General features: G+C 40.3%; 1 protein-coding gene across 10 annotated transcripts in view; it reads left to right on the top strand.

Moving 5' to 3' along the window:
- Window positions 1-8,167: 8,167 nt before the first annotated feature.
- The window catches only part of Bcl2l13 (BCL2 like 13), a 72,759-nt gene continuing 58,090 nt past the window's right edge, over window positions 8,168-22,836 (top strand). For 7 of the 10 annotated variants that reach the window (XR_010050662.1, XR_010050663.1, XR_010050661.1 and 4 more), the window contains exon 1: window positions 8,168-8,362. The gene's annotated coding sequence lies outside the window, so the exon portion shown is untranslated. The remainder of the gene's footprint in view (window positions 8,363-22,836) is intronic. The other 3 variants (XM_003461761.5, XM_013156323.3, XM_013156324.3) reach the window with 3 other exon arrangements.

Below are 22,836 nucleotides of genomic sequence, written 5' to 3'. Positions count from 1 at the left end.
GTGCTGGGATTACAGGCGTGCGCCACCTCGCTTAGTTGGTGACTTGTTCTAATGAAGAATTCCTGAACCTTTTTTTTTTTTTTTTCCTTAACTCATATTTTTTCACCGTTCTGGGGGGCGGGAGCCAAAGTCAAGGTGCCAGCTGATTGGTTCCTGGGGAGGGCTGGCTTTTTTGGGTTTGGTTTTGTTTTGGTTCTGGGTTTTTTTGTTACTTGTTTTCAAATTTTTAATTTTTATTAGCACATGGTTGGAGTACGGAGTACGTAATGATTGTGTTCATCGTGGGGAGTTGGTGACCTGTGTAAAATGCATTCTAATTCTTTTCACTTCTTCCCCTCCCTTCTGTCTCCCTCCCATCTGTTGGTCCTTCGTCTAAATTAATCAGCACATTCTGTATTTCTTCAGTCTTCCAACCCTTGCATATTTTAAAAGTTTAAATAGTTAATATTTATACCAAACTAGCACTTATTATAACTTTACTTTCTTAGCTTTAATGGAAAAAAACATTAATATTTCCCTTTTTGTTAATAGAATTTGTGAAAAGCAGTGGAGTTGAACTGGAAACCTGCCCTGGGCGCAACAGGCCAACCAATGTAGAACTGAATCGGATTAACTAATTGTTGACCTATTGACAAAGCTGTGGCCAGTTGTTTTCTATGCCTCACTTCTCTTTTCTTTTTTTGGTATGGGGGATTGAACTCATGACTGCGTGCTCGCGGGCAGCACCAGATAGGCGCTTGTCCCGGGCCCTCAAGTCTCTGTTTTTATGTATGCTATCTGATGATATTGTTGGTTGGAGTTTGCAGAATCTGCCCTGGGAACTGCCTGATTTTCAAATGGTTTTCATTTTCCTCATATGCAAGAAAGGTCCCTGCTGCACCCCAGGCTGGAAGTGGAACCCAGAGGCTTGCTAGTGCTCTAGGCAAGCACTCTACCACTAAGCCACATCCCCAGCCCCGAAAGTTTCCTTTTCGCAATGTTAATGGAGTTTTAAGTGCGCTTTAGATTTACAGAAACTGTGAGCAAGGTAGAGCAGAGTTCCCATAGCCCTTTCTCCCCCTTACACAACTTCCCCTATGATTAGCATCCCATATTAATGTGGTACATTTGTTACAATTAACTAGTATAGCTATATTAACTACAGTCCATAGTTTATTCAGATTTCTTTAGTTTTAACATACTGCTTTTCGTAAGTTCCTGTAAGAGATAAAAATACTTTAATTGGTCCATATTTCTTTAACCACTCTAATAAGCCCTTTTTTCACAGAATTAGCTGCGTGAGTAACAGTCAGGAACAAGTGGGCTGTGAAAAGACTCATACCAGAGATGAGGTACTGGGGTAAGAGAGAATTGCTAAACAAGTTTTCCTGAATTTCTTTCCAAAGAACTCAAAGGGCCATAAAATTACTACAAAAAGGAATGCATGGGCCTGGGGATTTAGCTCAGCAGCATAAGTACCTGCCTTGCAAGCAGGCAGTCTTGAGTTCGATCCCCAGTACTGATGAAAAGGGAAAAAAAAAAAAAAAGGAATGCAGAGGGAGAAGGTGGGGAGGGAAAAAGGAAGTGGGAAATTGCTGGAGTCAGACTGAACTCCGGATCCCAGGCAGGGGCGAATGGGCCACAGGAGTCCTGTGAGTTAAGAACAGAAGCAAACAGCTCCTGAAGTCAGCTGTGCCTGTCTGTGTGTGTGGGCATCACTCTTTGAAGAACATGGAGTAAAGCCTGGCTTTCGCTGCCCCAGGAGTCCAGTGTTTTTGGGTTTGGAATCCAATTCATTTCTCTCTGTTCCAGATCCTGTCGAGGCTACCACATTATGTTTGGGTCCTGTGTCTTTTTAGGCTCTTTTTGGCTCTTACTGTTTCTGTTTGTGTTGGAGTAACCTGATAGTTGTGAGGAGTATTGGTTAGGTATAATACAGGATATATTGGAATTTTCATCATGATTAGACAGGGGTTGAGTTTTGGGCAGATCACAGAGTATCATATCAAATCAAGGGCATATGCTATGATTTTTTTTCTTGGCTGTAGTAGAGGGTAAACCAAGGGATTTGAGCATTCTAGGAAAATGACTTTCCGCTGATATATATATATATATATATATATATATATATATGCTTTGTTTTGTTTTTGAGATAAGGTCTTATTATGTAGTTCTGTCTAGTTGTTTTTTTTTTTTTTTGTACTGGGGATCAAACTTACCACCTTATGCTTGCCAGGCAGGCACTTGAGCCTCTGAGCAAAATCCCAGGGTCCTCAGGTTGGTCTTGAACCCACTATGTAGCCTAGGGTGGCCTTCAATTTGTGGCAATTCTCTTGCCTCAGGTTCCTGAGTGCTGAGATCACAGAAGTGACCCACCACACCTGGCTTTGAGCTATATTTTTGTTTTTTTCTTTTTCTTTCTTTCTTTTTTTTTTTTTTTTTGACAGTTTTGCTACACAATTCACTCTGGCCTTGAACTCACTTCGTAGCCCATGCTGGCATTGAACTCACAGCAGTCCTCCTGCTTCAGCCTTCCAGATGCTGGAATTACAGGCATGTGCCACAACACCCAGCTGAGCTATACATTTAAAATTTTGTTTGAGCTCTTCTGTGGACAGTGAGAGAAGACTTTCACAATGGTGCAGCCCTTGACATACCACTGTAGCCTTCCCACAATACAAAACTAAGCGTGGTGACACAAACCTGTAATCCCAGCACTCCCAGCACTCCTGAGACTAAGGCAGGAGGACTGCTGGGTATTCAAGGCCAGCCTGGGTTACTAAACAATTCAAGGCCAACCTGAGACTCCCTCTCAAAAGGCAACAAATAAACAAAAGCTAGGGTGTCCGGAGCCCCAGGGAATGGAATTGTTTACCTCTGTACCAAGAAGTTTGGGAAGGCCCTCAAGTCTGTGTGTGGTGTTAGCCCAGGCAGACTTGGAGGGGTTCTCACAGTGGGACCTGAAGTTCTTAAATGAGATTGTCTAAAACAGCAGCTCATCTGCAGAGACTACAGGGCTTCACGTGCACCACGTGTCTGTGTTGGGATCAAAAGAGCTTGATCCCGTACTGAAGAGCAGAAAATCGTGCTGAAAGTGTTGAAGGCACAAGCAGAGCCAGGAGGCTAAATAAAAGATAAAGCTCTTTGAGTAATAAAACATGGAAAGGCTCGGACTCACGACTGCGTGCTAGCAAGGCAGGCACTTATGCCACTGAGCTAAATCCCCAGCCCCTAGAAACACTTTTTAGACAGGTGTGAGTTCCCCTGTCTGATCCAGAATGACTGCTCCTCCCCCTTTAGCTACTTAATTGCAGGGACTACAGGAATGCTGACCTTTTTGAAGAATATGGACATCGTAGAAAGCCCTCCAACTTGATTTTACTTGATAGTATCATCATAAGTAGATTTAAATTATGGGTTGTGAATACATTATACATCTAACAGTGTGTGTGTGTGTGTGTGTGTGTGTGTGTGTGTGTGTGTGGTACTAGGGATTGAACTCAAGACCTCTATCCTCAGCTCTTTATTACTTTTTATTTTGACACTGTGGGTTGCTAAGTCAGTAAATTGCCCGTTCTGGGCTTGATCTTGTGATCCTCCTGCCTCTGCCTTCCTCAGTGCTAGGTTACAGGTACGTGCCACCATACCTAGTGCTCCCTGTCCCTGGAATGAAAATTATGCATACATGTTTAAGACTTTTAATACATGCTACCAAATAGTTTTCCAGCTATATAGTGTACAATGTCATTGTAGTTAATGGCAGATGGATAGAGATTTTTAAAAACAGAGTCTTGCTATGTCCTTCAGGCTGGCCTTGAACTCATAGTGACCCTTCTGCCGCAGCCTCTTGAGTTCAAGGATTACAGGCTTGCATGACCACATCCGGCTATTAAAGTTTTTTTAGTCTCCAGCCTAGGTTACAAAATGAGTTTAAGGCCAGCCTAACCTGCATAGTAAAATCCTGTTTCTTTTTTTTTTCTTCTTTTTTATCGGTACCAGGGATCGATCGAACTCATGACTGTCTGCTTGCAAGGCAGGCGTTTATGCCGCTGAGCTAAATCTCCAGCCCCTAAAACCCTGTTTCAAAGAAACAAAAAAAAAAAAAAAGAAAGAAAAAGAAAAAAGAAAAGAAAACAAGTACACATCTTTGAGAAGACTGGTAATGTTTTATGGAGTTTTTGTTTTTTGTTTTAAAACAGGGTCTCACTTTGTATTGCTGGCTGGCCTTGAATTCAGACTGTTAATGTTTTGATAAGAAAAAGGTTTTACCACAGTACAGTAAAAACGAGCAGCACAACAATCCTTGTAGTTAAATTTAACTTTACCTGTAGTTTATCTGCTGAACTAAAGCCACATGATAGGGTTGTTTCATTGTGTCAGTTTCTGCATTAGCAGCTTTATTCCTCAGCATCCCCAAAGACAGATTTGCAGAATTATGCCTTCCTCTTCACATCCCTAGGCAAGGATAAGGTGGCATGAACTCATCTGAACTATAATCCCAGGTTGGGGATTTAGCTCAGTGACACAACTGCCTGCCTGGCAGACATGAGGTCATGAGTTCAATTCTTGATATCAAAAATGAAAAAAAAGAATGAATTACAATCCCTCCTCATATTTATTTGTATGATATTCTGCAAATGACTAGATTTAGGAAGTGGGATAGGACATGCCATATCTCATTATTTATTTTATTTTAATTTTTTTTTTTTTTTGGTACCAAAACTGAACTCACAACCTCACACTTTGCCAGGCAAATGCTTATGCTGCTGAGCTAAATCCCTGGCCCGAAATTGATGATTTAAATATAGTATTGTCCAAGTCAATTATGCCTTTGTTTTTGTTTTGTTTTGTTTTGTTTTGTACCAGAAATCGCACTCGGGGCCTTGTGCTTGCAAGCAGGCTCTGTGCCACAGAGCTATATTCTAGGTCTGTGCCTTTGTTTTTTAAAGGATAGCATGATGGACACATATGTGGGGGTGCACTCCTGTAGTCCCAGCACCCAGGGAGGCTCGGGCAGGTTGATTGCCATGTGTTGAAGGCCAGCCTGGGCTACATAGTGAGATTCCAGTCTCAAAAAACACAAAACAACAACAAAACAGTGCAGTGCCTTATTATTGTGAGACTTTAGAAAACATTCAAAACTACAAAGAACAATTCAAATATTCATTTACTATGAACTATTACCCCAATGTGACAATGTCTATCACCATGAAGTTTCAATTTGTTTGTTTGTTTGTTTATTAGGGAGGGTCTTGCTATGTGGCCCAGGTTGGTCCTGAATTCTTGGGCTCAAGTGAAGCTCCTGCCCCAGCCTTCCAGGTAGCTGAGACTGTAGGCACGTGGTGATCCATATCCAGTGATACTTGACTTTAAAAACTGTGTCTGGGCTGGAGATGTTGCTCCATGGCAGTGAATTTGCCTAACATTCATGAGGCCTCTAGTGCAACCCCCACACTTACCCAGGTCGTGTTACTATGTCAGCGGAATGATTAGCATCGCCCTTTGTGCGGCAGTTCTTCCATGTTAAAACCCTTAAACAACTGCTTTCTACACTGCCTTGCTGACTCCCCAAGGAGCAGGCCAGGTCCTGTCTGATAACAATGTGGTAAATTCTACAGACACAATTGCTGGAGTGAAAAAATTTTATGAGTACAATTGTCTCTTATTACCTTCTCCAGGATTGCTCTCAACAACCAAACTACGTGGATGCATAAATCCTTTATATAAAATGGTGCAGTATTTACCTATGACCCAGAACACTTTCCTGTACACCGTAAATTATTTCAAGATTCTTGCTCCTCCCCCAATAAAACTACAGATAGGATCCAGGGCCTTTGCACTAAGCTACATCCCAAATTATTTTTAAAAATTTTATCTTGAGACAGGTTCTAAAACATTAAGTTGCCCAAATTGGACTCAAACTTGCATTTCTCTTGCCTCAGCCTCCCAGAGTGCTTGATTACAAACCTGTGCCACAGTCAGGCATGGTGACACATGTCTACAATCCCAGCGACAAGTTTGACACCAGCCTGGGCTATAAAGTGAGCCACACAGGGAGACCTTGTCTCAGACAAAACACACACACACAACAAGCAAATACAAACAAAACAAAACAAAACAAAACAAAATAAGCCCCTGCCACTGCACTGGGCTTCAAGATGCTTAGATACCAGTTACAATGAAAATGCTAAGTAAATAGTTGTTATATGTTATTGTTTGGAGGAAGACAAGAAAAAAGTGTATATGTTCAATACTGGTAAAAAGTTTTTCAAACATTGTCAATCTATGCTTCTATTAGCCCACAGATACAGAAGGCCCATTCTACATGTGAACATTAATCAACCAATACTTTTTAAAATCCAATATCCTATATTAGTTTAGTGTTATGGAGAATCTTTTTCTTTTTTCCTTTTGGTGTTTTTGGAGACTGTCTTGCTATATCGTCCAAGTTGGCGATCCTGTAGCTTCAGCTTCCTGAGTGTTGAGTTTACAGGGTAGTATCCCCAGACTAGTTTGTGGATCTTAAAGCAGGTTTTCAGATACGTTCTTTTAAAATTCTACTGTTAAGGGGCTGGGGATTTAGCTCAGCGGCATAAGAGCCTGCCTTGCAAGCATGCAGTCGTGAGTTCAATCTCCGGCACACACACACAAAAAATTCTACTGTTAATAAACCAATCTTCCTATGACTTCACCAAAAGTACCAACCTAGATTCCTGCTAGCTTAGTCAGAGGACCTGTGCGCTTGTCATCTACCACTCCCACTTGGGTTAACTAAAAGGAGAGAGGCAGAGTAGATAAACTGACTCTTGCGTTGGTTTGCTGAGGATATACAGGGAGAGAGTCAGGTAAGTGTAAATTATCTTGACCTTTAAATGTTGGGGAGGGCAGGGGGTGGGATGCAGTGGTACAGTGTGTGATTACTATGCATGAGTCCTGGGTTCCACCCCTAGCACCACACACAGAGTATTAAAGTTGCCCAGCACAGTGGCAGCATGCCCGTGACCCCCTGCACTGGGGCCAAGTGAGACAAGTTAGCAATTTATCAAGACCTTGTCTCAAAACATAAAAAAGGGATGAGAATGTAGTTCAGTGTGAAGGCCCAGTGTTCAATCCCAAGTACTGTATAATACCCCAGAATTGAAAATTAATCTGAAAAGAAAAAAATTGTAGTTGAAAATAGCAATTTTAATTTAGGAAGATGTTTGTGCTTGTGCTTTTTGTTTCTGTCTCTGTCCCTCTCTCTCTTTCTCTGTCTCTATGTCTGTCTCTGTCTCTGTCTCTCTCTGCCTCTCTCTCTGAGACAGGGTCTTGGCCTGCAGTTCAGGCTGGTCTTTAGCTTGGAGTGATCCTCCTGTCTCTCTGCCTTTTGAGTGCTGGGACCATAGGCCTGTGCCACCAAAATCGATTCTTTTTTTCCTTTTTAAACATATTTCCACAAAGAAAAATGAGTAGTTTAAAACCTAGGGGCTATGAAGTTATTCCTGGTTTTTAGGCCTCCGTCGCCTTCCAGATGCTTGTTTTCTTTCTGATTGGTTGCCTCATCTGACCTTGCACCTGCCTGTCTGGATCATCTCCCTTTGCTCCCACCTCAAAGCTTTCGTTTCCTTTCAGTTCCTCGAAAACACTAAAGTTTTAATTTATGTATTTATTCTTTTGATACAGGGATAACGTTTCCTGACCACTCTTTCTTTTATTTTATTGCTACATTTTAGGTATACACACTAATATTCATCACAAGAGAATTTGCAGCGTTTTCCCCCTTTCCCTTCTCTCCCTTCAACTCTTCTATTTACAAAAGCTTTGTTTCTACTTTTCCTTCTTTTTTTCTTGTCCCTTCTCCCCTCTGCCCCCCCATCCCTCATTTCCCTTCTTGTTTGAACACTTTTTCCCATTTTCCAGTATCATACATTTTGGTCCTTATTTGTACATTCGGTTTCTCACACCAGAGAAACAATGCGGTATTTAAACGTGTGTGTCCGATTTATTTCACGTAAGGGTATAATCTCAAGGTTGACCCATTTATAAAGCTTAGAGGAAACGAACCTCCACAACCCCCAGAGTCATAGATTTGAGGGGCTCCTGGAAAGAGAGGCTACAAGAGGGAGTGCGTCAACTCTCAGGGTCACATCAGCGCGAGACCTCCGAGAACTCTGTGGTCCGTACTTCCGGATAAAGGAGCCCGCCTCTTCCGGCAATCCGGATCCGCCCCGACGCCGATGATGACGGAAGCACGCCGCGGGTGACCTCACCCTCCAACATGGCGGCGGCGGTAGATTAGGGCCGCGGGTCGAAGCAGCCACCGCCGCTGGGGGACCCTGTCAGAAGCAACTGCCGCCGCCGCCGCCGCCTCTTTCATCTCTTCTGGGGCAGGGGCCAGGGCCAGGTGAGGGGAGTGGGGTTCCGGGCCGACCGAGCTGAGTGATAAGGCGGTTTTCACCTCCGATTTTCCTCCGAAGGTGTCCAGAGACTATCGGCCACCGACTCCCCAGTGGTGCCGACGATGCGTGAGAGACAGCGAGTGTGTGAACGTGTGTGTGTCAGTGTCCCCCGGCGTCCCAGAGCCCTAGGGTTCGTGAAGCTTCGGGCTCCGTTCCTTTGTCGCCGCACCTGTCCAGCGCGGTCCGGTTGCGGACGCTTCTCCCGGTGTGGGCTGCCTTGGCGGAGGAACTCGGCCTTTGCTCTACATTGTTCTTTTACCACAAATAGCTTCACGTAGGAAACCTAGGATCCTTTTAAGGGTTGGGCGAAGGAAAATGGACTCGTTTTTGGTTGCGGCACTGGTTTGCCTGGCATTCACTTAGAGTGACTGTACACTAGTGTTCCCAGAGCTAGTCACTCTCTTTCACAGATTGTTAGAAGTCTTAAGTTTGGGGCTGGGGATTTAGCTCAGCGGCATAAGCACCTGCCTTGGAAGCAGGCGGTCGTGAGTTCGATCCCTCGTACCGATAAAAATGAAAAAGACAAAAAAAAAAAAGCTAAAAAAAAAAAAAAAAAAAAAAAAAGAAGTCTTAAGTTTTCTGATAACGCAGTTTTTCAGAAAAGCCTGCCTTACTCTTGGTGGCATACGCAGTCCAACGCTGTCCTTATTTCTTTTTATATTTATCCTCCCAGCATTCTGAGGAGGCCCCTGATTTCTTGCCTTCGTATCCTATCTTTTTAAGTTGGTGCTGTTGGTAGCTTTATTCAGCTCTTAATCGCTTCCTGCACAAGTGTGCATCCGAAATAGCTTTCGCACTGTTTTTGTTTAGAAGTTTGACCTAAGCTGACAGTCCCCTCTCCCCCTTTTTTGTTTTACATGTAAAACAAAGCGAAATCGTTTTTTGCGAAACTGTGGTAAGAGTTCCCTTGGAGGTTTGTTGTAACCAGAACGTTGCTCTTTGCCCAGACTTGTGTGACCTTGGATGAGTTGCCACACCCTTTAGATACTCCCTCCCCCTTTTTAATGCACTAATCATGGAAAAAAAAATTGTGTGGTGCTTATAGTATTGAAACCCCCTCCCTTTAAGCACTTTGGAAAATTGTTTGTATAGGTAATGAACTGCTTATTACTTTGTATGCATAGATGGGTAATAAACCTGGCACATTTTTACCTGTAAGTAGAAAATATTCAAATCATTTGGAAATATTCTTCATTTGGAAGTAGACAAAGATTTTCAACCTCCTTTCACTCCGAATGATCAGGTTCTAAGGATTTTTCCAAGTGGTTCATATGCATATGTGGAGGAGTGTATCCCAATAATTGTTGAGTTCAGTTGAAGATGTATTAAGTTGAACTCACTATGTAGTGCATGCTGATCTGAAATGCCAATCATTCTGCCTCAGCCTCCTGGTGCTGGGATTGTAGGCATGCACACCATACCCAGCTCCAGAATGTGTAAGTTTTGAGTGCAGTTTTTAAAGGGAAATATACTCACTAACACATTATTAAATCAGTTTTTTCCTGGGTTTATTTGAAGTTATATTTTTAAAAAATTTTAAAGAAAAATAAAATTTCAAAACGATAATTAGCGAGTAACAATACTTAATCCATTATCTTTAAATTATCTTTAATATTATCTTTAAATTAGTTACTCAGAGTACAAGATAACCTGCATTTAATTGTCCAAACCTTTCTTTTCAATGAACTAAGAACATTAGTATAACTATCTTAATTATCTCTTTTACACACACACACACACACACACACACACACACACACATTTCTTTCAGTTTCTCACACTAGGGGAACGATTCGAGGTTTACACATGTGAGTCCAATTCATTTCACTTATGAGTAAATCAATATAACGTACTAGCTTTTAGGATTAAGACAACAATCACTTTTAAAATACTTTATTTGTTAAAATGTGTGTTAAAAATATTTTTTTTTTTGTTTTAGCAAGGCATGATGGTGCAAGCCTGTAATCCTGGCGCTCAGGAAGTTGAGGCAGGAGAATCACAGTGAATTTAAAGCCAGCTTGGATGTATATGTGTGTGTGTGTGTGTGTGTGTGTGTGTATGCTTTTCTGATGAAATATTTTAAACAAGTTTTTGTTAGTGGTTCTAGAGATCAAATCCAGAGCCTGGTTTATATTAGGAATGTGCTTTACCATTAAGCTACATTCTCAACCCTAGATTTAGTAACAGTGTGTTTTTATCCTGCTTTTGTAATGTTTCAGACATTATTTTGACTCATATCCTAAATAAGTGAACCAAGAATTCTTAATATATGTGAGTCGGGGGAGGAGAGCTGTTTTTAGAGTGACTGGGTTTTGGGGAGTCCTGCAGAGCCCCCACTGAAGGACTTTCCTAGCCCCTTGTGTTGTTTTGTCCTGTTTGCTGTGCTAGGGATAAAACCCAGGGTCTCACTTTCCAAGCTCTACCAGCAAGCTATATCCTCAGCACAAGTGTTGTTGATTTTTAAAAACACCTTTATTGAGATAATTAATATATCATATGGTTTATGGTTGTATAATTTAATGATTTTCAATATGTCTACAGAATTATTAGGCAGCCATCTGCACTGTTTTCATCACCCTGAAAAGAAACTCCTCTGCAGTCCACCCTACCTGTGGTGCCGGGAATTGATAGCTCCATCTCCAGCCTTTTCTCTTTTCTGAGACAAGGTCTCTCTGTATAGTTCAAGCTGGTCTTGAACTCACTGTGTAGCCCAGGCTGGCCTCAAATTCACTGCAATCCTGCCACAGCCTCCCAAGTTCAGGGATTACAGACATGTGCCACCATGCCCAGCTTGCTTGCTTGCTTGCTTGCTTTTTGTGGTGATACAGAAATGCATTTTATTTTCAAGCCTTTTTGAGAATATTTATAAAAACTGGTATGTAACAACAAAAATGTATTGAACAGTGTCATAGTCTGCTTCTGCTTCCTACATTATCAAGTGTTTCTAGCAAACATTTTATAGTCATACTATTTGACTTCAGCTTTTAAAATTTAAAAATTTAAAAAAAATAAAAAATAAAATTTCAAAATTTTTATATTTATTTAAATTTTAATTTGTTTTGTTTTTAGAGACAGGGTCTCTGTGTAGTTCAGGCTGAGTTTGAACTCATGGTAATCCTCCTGCCTCAGGTTCCAGATACTGTATTGGTGCAAGGGTTTGGAGACTTAGGGTCTTGCTATGTAGTTCGGGCTGTGCTTAAATTCACTATGTACACTATACTCAAACTCACAGTGATTGCCCTGCTCCACCCAGTCTGCTGTGTGCTGTGTCCGCCATGACAGAGTCTCACTTTGCAACTCAGGCTGGCCTTGAACTTTCTTATGTAGTTCAAACTGGCCTTGAATTCATGGCACTCCTGTCTCAGCTTCCCAAGTACTGGGGTTACAGACTTACAGGCATGTGTTACCACGCCTGACTCCTGGCTCTACTTTCTGACTGTTGTATATAATGTTGCCTTGAACATGATGTGCATGTTTTTGTGTAGACATATATTTTTATTTCTTTGATATATATCTAAAAGTGGAATAATGAGTGTAATGAATTTTATGCCTTCCTTTATAAAGCTATGTACACAGATTTAGGAAGCTTAAATAATTTATTGTAAAAGAGTATATGTGAGAAATCAGGGTAAGGAATCCCTATGAATATGTTATCTGAATGTCAGCTGCTGAATGAAAATGTTTTGGGGCAAGTTCTTAACACAGGATTGAACTGGAGTGTTCAGTTTGACATGTTTTATTTGGAAAAAGACTTTAAATACTTAACTCTAGAATAGTGTCTGCTGAATTTTAAAAATAACTTGTCACTCAGTTACATTTTAGCTGAGTGGAGTGAATTTTTGCAGTTTCACCTTTTTTTTTTCCTTTCTTTTTTTTTTTTTGTACTGGAAATTGAACCCAGGAGGACTATTACCTGAGCTACATCCTGAGATATATATTATATATCTAAATCATATGGATTGTGTATGGGTGTGTTTCTTTAAATGATATAGGATCTTACTATGTAGTGCAGGCTGGCCTCAAAATTTTAATTTTCCTGCCTCAGTCTTCCAGGTTCCTCAGCCTTACAGGCCCTGCTTTTATCTTTTTTGCTTGCTTTTTCTTCTCTTTTCTCTTTTCTTTCTTATTTAAAAAAAATTTTTTTTGTCTCTTTCTTTTCTTATCGGTACCAGGTATCAAACCCATGACTGTCTGCTTGCATGGCAGGATCTTATGCTGCTGAGCTAAATCCCCAGCCCCTTCTCTTTTCTTTCTGTGTTACTAAGTATTGAATCCAGGGCCTTTGCACTGAACTATATCCACAGCCTTTTTAAAATTTCCTATTCTGGGGCTGGGGATTTAGCCCAGCGGCATAAGCACCTGCCTTGCAAGCATGCGGTTGTGAGTTCGATCCCTGGTACAAAAAAAAAAAGACCCAAAAAAATTTTCCTATTTTGGGACAAGGTCTCACTGTGTTGTTAAATTCCCCCCGCTGTGGTTAAATTTGTGGTCCTCCTATCTCAGCCTCCCATGTAGTTAGGCTTACAGGTGTGTGTCACCACATCTGGCAGTTTCATAAATTTTATTAGGATTATTTTGCTCCTTTTGGAGAAACACATAGAATTCAACATGAATTAATAAGGCATGGCTTAGAAATTACTATTATTTAGAGCTGAGTGGATTGTTCATTTATAAAGGACTTGCCTAAGATTCATAAGGCCCTGGGTTCAACTATCAGTGGTTAAAACTAAAGAGCTCATAGCCAAGGAATTTTGTTAATGTTTTTAAAATTAAAAATTTTGTTTTGCGACTGAGTTACTTTTCATAAACTAGAATTGTAGGTATGTTCAACTATTTTTACAGTATTTGAATTATTATGTTGTGATTTTATTTTAGCAGAAGGAAATGGTCTAAAAACCAAAGAACCAAATTTGTGACACATGCCTGTAATACAAAATTCTGGGAGGCTGAGACAAAAGGATCATAAGTTCGAACCTAAACTGGATAATTTAGTAAGATCCTGTCTATAAGAAAAAGGAGGACTGGGAATATAGCTCAGTGTGAAAAGGCTGGGTTCAATCCTGTATACCGCAAATAAATAAATAACAAAGAGTCCTGAAATTATTTAACAACAAATTAAACTATGTAAAATTCTAAGAAGTTCTTACAGTTCTATTAGGTTAAAAAACATAATTTAGATACTACATATGTGTGTGTGTGTGTGTGTATTACATTTTTATTTATTTTTGGTAGTGGGTATTGTACTCATGACCTCACACTCGTCAGGCAGGCTCTTGTGACACTGAGCTAAATAGTATTTCAAATTAATGTGTCTGAATTCTCAATTTTTTTTTAGTTTTTGAGACAGGGTCTTACTATGCAGTTTAGGCTGATCTTGAATTCACTAGGTACCCCAGGCTGGTCTCAAACTTGCGGTGATTATCCTGCCTCAAAAATTTTAAGTCAGGTGTGGTGGCACACTTCTGTAATCCCAGAACTTGGGAGGCTGAGGCAGGCAGATTGTTGCAAGTTCAAGACCAACCTGGGCTATAAAGTGAGCCCAAGGCCAGCCTGAAGTGAATATTGAGACTCTGTCTCCAAAAGAAAAAAAAAACAAAACTAATTTTAGCAGGCACCCAAAGAGATTATGATAAGACAAGTTTGGGAAATACACAAAAGACGTATTGCTTCAGGTTTACTTTTCATGAGAATTTATAATAGGATTTGATAGTTGATGAATGTTTTCAGGTTATAGAGCATAAAGATATACCTTATCTCTACCTGTAATCAGTGCTATCATTCTGAAATTTGTACTAGTACTCATAATAGAAATTTGGTTATGAAAAAGGAAAAAGCCAGTTGTGATGACACACTTGTAGTCTCAGCATGCCAGAGGCCAAAGCAGGAGGATTGCTGCAAGTTCACGGCCAGCCTAGACGACTACACAGTGAGACCCTGTCTGCCAAAAAAATTGCCTAGTATGTGCAAGACCCTGTATTTGATCTCCAGAACTGCAATATTTATTACTGGAAAGATCGTTTGTGACAGATTTTAGAGATTCTACCAAATGACCATGTAAATACAGGATTAAGTTACCTTAACCTTCTTCAGGGTGTCTGACTGATGATTATGCGCAGCTCCATAGAGAAACAAACTAAAAAATCTGAGGCAGAGAAAGGAAGAGGTAGGTAATACACAGTTGACAGTTTGAGTTATGTTGAAGAGCACTGCAGGGTATAGATGGCTGTGGGAGAGCACCTCCCTAGCATGCATAGGCCAGTGGTAGAGAACCTATGGGTATGTGCCACAGTGAGGTGTTTGTGTCATGAAAGCTCTAAAAGGTTGACCATGACTGCCCTAGGTTCTGAGATTACCTCCACTCCCCAAAACAAAGATCATCCAAGGAGTCACCTAGCACCAGGAGCTTACGGCTAGTTTGAGTTCTCAAAGGTACTACTAGATAGGATGTAAAAAAAAGAAGTAATTTGTTACTTAAAAAGAGGCTAAAATATTTTTTAGATGTGAATACCTTTTAGGTATGAAAATACCTTATAGATATGAAATATATTTTGGGTTAGTGAGGCAGTAGTAGGGTGGATAGGAACCTCTTCTTTGGGTCTGGGAAAGCTTTGAGTTGTAGTCCTAGATCTTTACTAACCTTTCATCTAGTTTATCTTTTTTCCTTTTTTCTTCCTTTCCCTTTTTTTTTTTTTTTTTTTTTTTGGTACCAGGGATTGAACTCAGGACTGCATACTTGCAAGGCAGGTGCTTATGCTGCTGACCTAAATCTCCAGCCCTCCTTCCTCATTCTTAAAGTTGACCAATTTACTTCTTTTCATACTCCAATTGTCTTGATATTAGAAAAAGCATGTTGTTTTTCTACCATTTCTTTCCCTATTGCTATGTATTTGTGTGTTTGCCACTACATTTCCTGTCACATAGTACATTGCCTAGTTTGGAATAAATCTATGTAGAATTAATGCAATGGTTAGCCACCAGATCCACAGGCATGTGCCACCATGCTTGGCTTTCATGCAGATGATGTTTGCTTATTTATTTATTTATTTATTTGGTATCAGGGATCAGGCTCACAGCCTCACCTGCCAGGAAGACACTTGTGCCACTGAACTATGTCCCCAGTCCCCATGCAGATTGTTTTTATATATGATTGTTAGAAATACAAGAGCCACTGGGCCTTAGCATTCAGGAGGCTGAGGCAGGAGGGTTGCTCTGAATTCAAGGCCAATCTGGCTTCATAGTGAGTTGAAAGCCAGCTGGACTACATGTTGAGTCCCTGTCTCAAAAACCAAACAAACAGAAATATAGGAGTCCTGTGTACAGTATGCTGATTAGGCACTTGAATGGAACATGACAAAAAAAGTGAGTGCCTTTGGTGACAAGACCCTGAGTAATGTGGTGGAGTTTGCTTTTGGCATAGTCAGGAAGCCTTTGGCCTAGAACGTAATGTAAATATATGAAATAAATAACATTGTTCCTAGGGTCTGTCTATCCCCCTCCTAATTACAAGCCTAAGTGAGCTGCATTGCTGCTTATACAAGTAGAACCTCAAGCTCAGTTGGAAATCGGACATATGCTAGGTACTATAGATGTGGTGTTTAGGTCTGAGTTGTTTATGAGAGTATCAAAGACAAATTTGTTTTAATTTTCTGTTATTCTAACCAGACAAATACCACAGTCTGAATAATTTGTGAGTAGATTTATTTAGCTCACAGGGTTTTTTTGTTTGTTGTTTTGTTTTTTTTGAGGACACATCAGAATAGCTGACAGTTGTGAAGACTGGGAAGGCCAGTGGTGTGACGTTGGCATCTGAGGAGCACCTTCTCACTGTGTTGTATATGGCAGAGGGTGTCCCCCGGTGAAACAGAGTGTGCTGGCTCATCTCCTCATTTTGTAAAGCCACTAATGCCATTCTGGGGGCTCTGCTCTTACAACTTTATCTAATCCCAGTTACCTCCCAAAGATCCCATCTCCACATACCATTGACACAGGAATTTGGCAGTTAAGTTTCTAGCACATGTACTTTTGGAGGGACACTTAAAACCATAGCAACATTTAAAAATGGTACACTGAACTGAAAAGAATAAATATAATCATTCACCATATATCAGACAATGCCATTGAAACACATAAGTATAGGGACCAGTCCAGCACGTTCTTGTATTAGGGAGGGCTAATTGCTGAATGTAGCATAGACAAGTGGGAATTTCTAACCAAGAAACAGTGCAGGAGGCAGTGGATGGGAAATTGCTAAGAGGAAGTTTCCAGGATAAGGGAAATTCTGTCTAAACTGACCTACTAGGATGCTTGCTGAAGACAGGCCTGGTGACCAGATATCACCTGGAGGATGAGGTACCTTAATCAGATATTTAGAACGGGGGCTTCTGGCCAGATGGACTTAAGAGTTATTTTGCTAAAACTAGATTGTACAAGGAAATGCACGGATAGACTGGGTCAGGTCCAAAGCCTGACCAGTTTGGCTAAGCAAAGTATTCTTGTCATTAGTCATACACAACTATGACAAAAAAACTTTTGCTGGTCCAGCACTGCTGCAGCCTCAAGACTGCAGACCATCCTTACCAGCAAGATGGCTCACCCAAGTTGTGACCCCTCAATCGTGGAGTTGGCATCTTGCAGAACTGTTTGTAAGAGAATTCCCTAATGAGCTCCCAGTTGTTGCACTGACAGTCTCACCTCTGAGCCACTCTCATAGTTTAAGGAACGAAGAGGTGGGCTGACAACCCCTGGCTGATACAGTCAACTCTGGGTATAAGTCAACTCCTGGATGATCAATATAAAACCTTGGTAGAGCAATACAAGGAACACTCTAGGTCTGGCCCAAAGAGCAAGGAAGTTCTAGCACACTGGGAAGCTGAGGCAGAAGAATCACAAACTCAGGGACAGCCTGGATAATGTAAATCTGTGTCTCAAAAAATGAAAAACGGCTTGCAGCTCAGTGTAAAGCTCTGCGTTCAATCCTCAATACTGAGAGAAAAACCAAAACCTACAAAAACAAGGTAGTTCTGTAGGGAAGAATGGACAAGATCTTTGAGGAGGAGGGCTGGGGACTGAACTGAGGGAGTGCTGAGCTATATTTGCAGCCTTTAATTTTGACACAGAGTCTTGCTAAATTGTCTAGGCTAACCTTGAATTTGTGATCTTCCTGCCTCATAGCCTTGACTAGCTGGGATGAGAGATGTGTACTACCGTGCTGAGTTTGAGATTTTTTGGAGGGGTGCTAGAGATTGAACCCAGAGTATCATGCATGCTGGGCACATACTGTCACTGAGTTATACTTCCTGTCACAAGATTGATTTATCTATATATATCTGTCTGTCTATCTATCTATCTGTTGATACCTGTTCAGGTTGGCCCTGAACTCACTATGTAGGCCAGGCTGGCTTTGAACTCAAAATCCTTCTACCTCAGCTCTCCCAGGTGCTGGGATTACAGGTGTGTGCCACCACACCCAGTTTAAATATTTCCTAAAGCAAGCATTATTCAAAGTATAAATACTTCTTTATTCGTCTTACCAAAATCCTCTTGGAATTCATTATAATTTATTCCTTGGTGTTGGATGATTTACTGACTCTTCTGCTGAGTGTAAATATGCTTGAGGGTCTTTCCTTGTATAAAAAAACCAAAACACATGAAGCCAGATGTGCACATCTGTGATCCCAGCACAAGAGTTGAGGCAGTTATAAATCCTGCCTCACTACTTAGAGCCTATTTTATTTTTTTTTTTTTGTCTTTTTCGGTACCAGGGATCGAACTCACAACTGCACACTTGCAAGGAAGGTGCTTATGCCGCTGAGCTAAATCTCCTGCCCCCTAGAGCCTATTTTAAATAGTGAAGAGGATTGGGGCTGTAATGGTGTGAAGACTTTCAATTCAATCTCTAGTGCCATGAAACAAAATTCTCTCTTCAGTCTCCAGTCTATCCTTCCCTTCAGTCCAAGTTTTTTCTTTAAAAGAATGGATGAAAACTCACATTATCTATTTTTTCACTTCCAATTCACTCTTCAAATTCGTGCCTTCTACCATTGCTTCTGCCATACAAAACTGTCAGAAATAATGGATGAATCCCAGTGCTCACATCCAGTGAATTCTTACTTTCATTCTTCTGGATATATTATATTTGATACATTTGTTTACTTTTCTTATTGAAGTTCCTACTGTCTTCCTTGAGTAATTCTTCCTGGCTTGCTTTCTGTCTTTCTGAATGTTCCAGTCTATGTAGCAGTTTTCTCTACCAGCTTCTTATCTGTTAGTCATCCCTTACATTTTAGCCTTGTTCTCAGTTCTAGTGTACCCATATTTCTCAGCTGGGCGTGGCAGTGCATGCCTGTAATCCCAGCACTCAGGAGGCTGAGGCAGGAGGATCATTGCAAGTTTAAGACCAGCTTGGGCTATGAAGTGAGCTCAAGGCCAGCCCGAATTGCGTAGTGAGACCCTGTCTCAAAAAGACCAAAAACAAAATAAACAGAAAAAAAAAAGACACATTTCTCAGTGTATTTTTTAACCCTTTTCTCTTACCAAAAATAGATAAAATTGCCCTGGCTCTCACTTATTGGGGGTGGGAGTGATAAATCAATATACTTTCTTGTCCTGGAACTGTTAATTGCTACAAAGAAGATTGGAGAATTCACTGAGCTTTGTTTCAGTGTTTGTAATTTTTTTTTTTTTGGTGCTGGGGGGGATTGAACTCATGACCTTAAGCTTACCAGGCAGGCACTTAAGCCACTGAGCTAAATCCCCAGCCCCATAGCCCCCAGTGTTCGTAATTTTAAAATAGGTGATTTTCTTTTTTCAAATATGAAACTGGGTACTTGATATTATGATAAGTGAATTTTGGTTTTCATTCATTGCTCCTGGTTTATAACTCCCACACCCAGAAGGGTTATAGAGATTTGAATTTTCCATTTCAGTCTTGGAGCTAGCCATAAAGATATTCTCTGATCCATTCTTACCTAGTTCTACAGGAAGAAGGGATGCTACACAGAGAAGCCAAGGTGACGCTGAGGGAGTGGCCATTACTTAGCATTAGGCCGGCTCTTATCCAGTCCGTTTCTGCATAGCCGTCCTGTTTTAGTCATGCTCTGCTGAGAAGTCTCCACAGCACACCGGAAGGACGGGATTTGGAGAGCTGGATACCTACCTGAAGTTGTAGAGCTCATGGAAGTGCTGTGTCCCTTCCCACATACCTCACCTCTTTATTTCCTTTATCTGGTACCGTTTGTAAGGTCATTTAAAATAAACTGGTAAAAGTAAGTAATTGTTTCCCTGAGACCTGTGAACCACTCAGACAAATTAAATCAAGTGCATAGAAGGATTGCGGGAACCCTGAAGCACAGGTAAAATAACTTGTGGGGCCTGTGACTTAAGTCTTAAGGTCAAGTTGTGGTGAGGTGACGGTCTTGGGCCTTACCTTGGGTCTTGTGGGGTCTGATGCTGTCTCTAGGTAGATAATGTGGGAACTGAATTGGATTAGAGGATACCCAGCTGGCATTTGCTGCTGTAGATTTGAATGCTTAATGTATATATATCTTATATTATCTCCATATATCTTATCAGAAGGCTTCTGTGTTGCTTGAATTACAAGGGCAGAGGAATTTTGCTGGGTGTGTCAGTGTACACCTGTAATCCCAGCACTTCAGAAACTGAGGTTTGAGGATTGCTGTAAATTCAAGGCCAGAGGACTGACTACTCAGTGCTTTTCAGGCTAGCCTGAGATATACTATCTTTTTTTTTTTTTAAAGGAAAACCAAGAAACTTTCTTCTAGCATAATACTAAATATACTTTTTATTTAATTAGTTAATTTTGTTTTGTTTTTGAAATAGTCTTGCTATGTAGGTCTAGGCTTGAACTCACTAATGTAGCCTGGATTGGCCTTGAACTTGGGGTGATCTTTCTGTCTCAGCTTTCCAAATGCTGGGATTACAGGTGTGCCCCATCACGCCCAGTTGCTATATATTTATTTATTTTTAAATTTTAAAATGGAAAGCATGAGATTGTGAGTTCAATCCCTGGTACCAAAAATAAAATAGAAGCTGGGGATTTAGCTCAGCGGCATAAGCGCCTGCCTTGCAAGCAGGCAGTCGTGAGTTCGATCCCCGGTACCGATAAAAAGCAAAACGACAAACAAAAAAATAAAATAGAAAAAGAATAAGAACGACTATAGAATTTCAAAATAAAACAATAGGAGAATAATAATGGTTGATACATTGTGTATTGTTATCTTCAAAACCAGCTTTTATTTATTTATTTTTTAAACTAGAGTCTCGCTTTGTAGTTCAGCCTGGCCTTGAACTGACTATGTGGTCTAGGCTGGCCTCTGTTTTTTTTTTATAGTAATATATAGTAATCTTGCCTCAGCCTCCAAAATGCTCAGGTTAGAGGCGGAGTCACCATACCTAATTTGTTTATTTACTTATGAACGTACTTTTGAAACTCTCACTGCTGTTTTGACTCTTCCTTCCTATTGGAAATCACTGCTGACCATTTACTCATAAGTAATTTTGGCTTGTTTTATAATTCCAATCAGACCTCTTCTGAGTCTAAGACCTGTGTCTGTCACTGCTTGTATATTTCTACCTGGGTGCCACAAGAGTGCTTTAAATTAAGTACACCATGAAGTGAATTTGATGTCTTCTGTGCAACCAGCTCTTCCAACCTTAACTGCTTTGAGATAGAGGAAAGGTACCACCTTTTCTTCAGCTGCTGAATTGCTCTCATTGTGTTAATCTCTAAACTCTTAACCCTTTTCCTGTCCACCCACCATTCTTGCTAGTGTACTAGCAAGAGTTTGTGACTTTATATACATCTTTTGTTTAGATTTTTATATACATCTTTTGTTTAGATTTTTAAAATGGCTCCTCTAACATTTCTCCAGACTCTGTTCTCTCTTCTAGCCCCTTTTAGGATGATGGTTTTGTAAAATATACTGTATCAATATTCCTGTTAAAACCTTCAGTGTTCTTTATTGTGTTCTACAGTAGGAGTTCTATTTGTCTTTTTCTTTTTAATACAGGGAATTGAAGCCAAGACTTCATACTGAGTTATAACCTCAGCCCGTTTTTTAACTTCTTTTGAGACAAAAAGTTGTTCAGTTACTCAGGCTGAGCTGAAATTTGAGATCCTCCTGCCTCAGCCTCCCATCTGTAGTAGTTTTTAATCAGTTTTAGCTTATGATCTAGGTAGAGTATCTTGTGAAAGAAACAGTTTTTCTCTTTGGAAAAAATGTGTATGCACTCAGAATTTGGGAACAGTTTTAAAAAGATGTCCACAAATGCTATTTATATACATGGTTAAAATAATTTCTGCTCTATTGGATAAAATTCAGACTAGCACATGTCTGTAATCTCAGCACCTGGGAGGCAGAGGCAGGAGGATTGATGTGAACTCAAGGCCAGCCTAAACTAGATGGCAAAGCCCTGTTTTAAAATGACACACAAATCAGACTAAAATCTTGTCAGATAACAAGGCACACTGAATGTTAACTGGTGCTTACTTTTGCTGAGTTAGTAGACCTATTTATATTTTATGATCTACCCATGGCAAATTTTTTAATTTTTGTGTAATTGTTTCAAAAAGCCTTTGTTCTAATGTCTTGATTTTTATATCTGAAATGCATCTGTTTCTGTCCCCTAGTTGGTTTATTTAATGACTACCTCATGTTCCATGGTTGGCTCAGACTTTATAAAGTCTTTTGTGATTTCTACTTTCTTTTTTTCTTTCCCAGATGGATTTGTTGGCTTTCTCTCTTAGGTTTTCCTCCTCTCATGAGTACTGGGTTGTATCATATCACTTATTGCTGTTTTTCTCTTTTTTTTGAAGTAAGGTCTACTATGTTGCCCAGCTGGCTTTTATCTAACTACTGAACTCCAGCAAACCTTCTGCCTCAGCCTCTTGAGTGTCTAGGACTGTAGGTGTTGCTTGACCTGTGTTCCTATTTGTCTCTGTATTTTTGGGTTTTTTTTTTTTTTCTAACTTGTTTGAAAATTGTTTAAGGTACGTTACTTATTAAATTTGTGGTTCTCTTTTTGTTTAATGCCTACAAAGTACCTTGTACTATAATTCAGGAAATAGAATACATGTTGAATGAACACAATGTTCAGAAGCAGGGTATAGTGGTACACACCTGTAATCCCATCACTCGGAAGGCTGAGACAGGACAATCAAGAGTTTAAAAGACCTGCTTATTCTATTTACTGAGTTCAAAGCTAGCCTAGACTTACAGTCCCAAGAGCATGAGAAAAAAAAAAAGAAAAAGAAAAAGAAAAAAAAAAGCTAGCCTAGTCTATATGAGAAGACGTTGTCTGGGAAAAATAAGTATTATTCTAAATTTCTAGATATAACTATACACTAAAATCTATGTGTGACTTTGTAAAATTAGTTTTCTAAACTATAGAGTAGTAATCT

The sequence above is a fragment of the Cavia porcellus genome, unplaced genomic scaffold, assembly GCF_034190915.1.
Source record: "Cavia porcellus strain 051 isolate PalLab524CR breed Dunkin Hartley unplaced genomic scaffold, mCavPor4.1 scaffold_11, whole genome shotgun sequence".
In the NCBI taxonomy this organism is placed as follows: Eukaryota; Metazoa; Chordata; class Mammalia; order Rodentia; family Caviidae; genus Cavia; species Cavia porcellus.
This window is presented reverse-complemented; position numbering and strand designations above follow the sequence as displayed.